A 3,821-nucleotide genomic window follows, 5' to 3' on the forward strand; every position below is an offset into this window, starting at 1 on the left:
GACGTTTTCCTCAAATAAACGTTGGTGGCGACTCCGCGCGTATTCCTTTCGTGAACACGCATCCCACGAGTCACGCGTCGCCCTCCCGCCGAAGGGTAGGTTGCGACACTTGTGACATTAGTATAAGAATCTGCTTCGACCCATTTGGTGAAGTAATCTATCGCCAAAGGAATGAAGCGGTGACCATTCGACGCTTTGGGTTCGATGGCCCCAATGACATCTATCCCCCACATTGAAAAAGGCCAAGGGGCGGACATAACATTCAGAGGATGTGGTGGAACATTGACATTGTCCGCGTATGCCTGACACTTATGACACTTCCTTACATGGGCACAACAATCACTCTCCATGGTGAGCCAGTAATAACCAGCCCTAAGGATTTTTCTGGCCATAGCATGCCCATTGGCATGTGTCCCAAAGGAACCCTCGTGGATCTCCTCAATCATGAAGTTCGCCTCTTTGGCATCTACGCATCGTAGGAGGGTCATGTCGTGGTTTCGTTTGTACAGGATAGTACCACTTACAAAGAAACCAGTAGTCAATCTCCTCAACGTCCTTTTGTCATTGTCAGAAATCCCTGGTGGGTATTCTTTGTTCTCGACATACTGCTTGATGTCGAAATACCACGGTTTCCCATCCCGCTCTTCCTCTATTGCATAACAATATGCCGGCCTGCCTTGAGATTTGAATTTGATGTACGGCAGATCCCCGTGTGGGGCAAGTTGAAACATGGATGCCAGGGTGGCTAATGCATCGGCCATTTGATTCTCTTCCCGAGGTATGTGGTGGAAGGAAATGTCATCAAAGTACTTGGCTAACCTCAAGATGTGAGTTTGATAGGGTATCAACTTCGGATCCCTAGTTTCCTATTCTCCTTTTAACTGGCGTATCACCAAAGCTAAGTCTCCATACACCTTGAGTAGTTTTACATCAAAATCAATGGCCGCCTGAACCCCGAGGGCGCATGCTTCATACTCAGCCATATTGTTGGTACAATCAAAACCTAGCCTAGCCGTGAAAGGAATACACTGATCATCCGGGGATACAAGGACTGCCCCTACTTCGTGGCCCAAAGCATTTGACGCCCCCATCGAAGCAAACAATCCATTTGTCTATGTCCTCGTGCGTCCGCTTCTCTTCAAACAGGGCCATGATATCTTCATCTGGGAACTCGGGGTGCATCGGCCGATAATCCTGGAGGGTTTGCTGGGCCAAATAATCTGCTAAGGCACTTCCCTTTACCGCTTTTTGGGTGACATAAACGATATCAAATTCAGATAATAGTACCTTCCACCTAGCGATTCGTCCCGTGAGGGCCGATTTTTCAAAGATGTATTTCACGGGATCCATTTTGGAAATAAGCCATGTGGTATGGCTGAGCATATACTGCCTAAGCCGATGTGATGCACATACCAGAGCACAACACGTCCTTTCCAGCATTGAGTAATTCATCTCACATGCGGTAAACTTCTTGCTCAGATAGTAGATGACTTGCTCCTTTTTCCCAGAATCATCATGCTAACCCAACACGCACCCCATAGACTCGTCCAACACGGTCATGTACAGGAAAAGAGGTCTTCCTGTTACAGGTGGCATGAGTACCGGGGGATTCGCGAGACTCTGTTTGATCTTCTCGAAGGCCTCTTGGTAGTCACTATTCCATAGGACTACCTGGTTCTTACGTAACAGCTTAAAAATGGGCTCACAGGTAGGGGTGAGTTGTGAGATAAATCTCGTGATATAATTCAACCTGCCTAAAAACCCCCGAACCTGCTTCTCCGTGTGTGGTTCCGGCATTTCAAGGATGGCCTTGACTTTCTCGGGATCTATCTCTATCCCTTTCTGACTTACGATAAATCCTAGCAGCTTCCCCGACTTCACCCCAAAGGTGCACTTGGTTGGGTTCAGTTTTAATTGGTATTTCCGCAACCTTCCAAACAGCTTACGCAGATTGACAAGGTGTTCGTCCTCAGTCCGAGACTTGGCAATCATGTCATCTACGTAGACCTCTATTTCCTTATGCATCATATCATGGAACAATGCCACCATGGCACGCTGATAGGTTGCCCCAGCATTTTTCAGCCCGAAGGCCATCACTTTATAGCAGAATGTCCCCCATAGGGTGACGAAAGTGGTCTTCTCTACATCTTCGGGTGCCATCTTTATTTGATTATACCCCGAGAAACCATCCATAAATGAGAAAAGGGCGAATTTGGCTGTATTATCTACCAATATATCAATGTGTGGCAGGGGAAAATTGTCTTTAGGACTGGCTCGGTTCAAGTCCCGGTAATCTACACACATTCGAACCTTGCCGTCCTTTTTCGGGACTGGGACAATGTTGGCCACCCACTTCGGGTACCGCGCCACAGCTAGGAAACCTGCATCAAACTGCTTCCTTACTTCTTCTTTAATTTTTAAAGACATCTCGTGTCTCATTCTTCGTAACTTTTGCTTAACCGGGGAAGACCCAGGATTCAAGGGCAACTTATGCTGCACAATGTCGGAATCCAGACCGGGCATGTCTTGATTGACCACGCAAAGACATCTTGATACTCTTAAAGAAGGGTTATTAAGCCTTGACGGATAGGCGCGGCCATACCGGTTCCTACCTTTACTTCTTTCTTTTCCTCTGTGGTCCCCAAGTTTACCAATTCGGTTTCTTCTTGGTGAGGCTTCATTTCGCGTTCTTCCTGAGCGACCAACCTCTCCAACTCTGGTGACAAGACGTCCTCTTCCTCTTCCTCATTTATCGTTTGGCTTATATCTCGATCGAAATCGATTGTCAAACCCTCGTTGTTAGGTTCCTCAAAGGATCGACCCTCACATCTATACCAAACAAGACAAAAGAAACAAAAACATGCAAAATGATAGGAGAAAGGGTGGTACTGCAAGAACAGATGAGGCGGAGGAACTCATGGGCCTCTTCCAAAGTCACTGTTTTTCCTTGAAGACCTTCTTTCTTTTCGGCCCCTCTTCCCACTGGAGGATCTACTTCTTTCAAGGGGGTGGCTATATCTGTGGGCTCTTGGACCATGGGCGCTTTCCCTTTAGAGGGCAATTCCACCGGGTGAGGGGAAGCGAACACCCGACCACTGCGGGTTACGCCACTGAGGCCGGTGATGTTGGTTACCTTAGCTGATAGGGAGTCAACTTCGATTGCAACTCTTTCGCTGGACGCGGGAGGGGTATACTTCCACGGAACGGCCTTATTACTTTGATATGCAAATGGTGTTGGCTTGGGTGCCGTTCGGGGGTATATGGGTGTGGAGCCGGTCCCCTTCCTAGTAAAACATATCACTAGGGCCTTAGGGGTTAGAGGAACCTTCTTCTCTTCCGACTGCATGCAAATTTGTGGTTCTTCCCTCCCTCCTATGGACACTTCAAGCTGCCCGCAATCCATGAGCCGCTGAAGCAATTCTTCCACCATGGGACAGGTTTCCATGTCATGCGACCCCCCGAGGTGAAACAAACATTCATCCCTTTCGTCTCCACCTCGGGAGACCATGCACGCCGCTTGCAGTGATTGATAGATGAAGCGTCTAGAAGTAACCACCTCTCCTAACCTCTTTGCCCGCGATGGCCCGTCCTCTTCGACGGCGTTCACGCTAGCCCCTCCATGACTAGCTAGCGGGTTGGTTTTAACATTTGGGCCTTCCTCCTGAAATGCTAGCCAGCCGGCACTAATCAAGTGCTACACTTTATACTTGAACGGGATGCAGGAGTCAATATTGTGTTCGGGAGCTCCACTATGGTACACACACTTGGCACCCGGGTCGTACCACTTGGGGTAGGGTGGCTGGAAGACCTTCCCGGGTATG

Source organism: Glycine max, chromosome 9, assembly GCF_000004515.6.
Source record: "Glycine max cultivar Williams 82 chromosome 9, Glycine_max_v4.0, whole genome shotgun sequence".
NCBI lineage: Eukaryota > Viridiplantae > Streptophyta > Magnoliopsida > Fabales > Fabaceae > Glycine > Glycine max.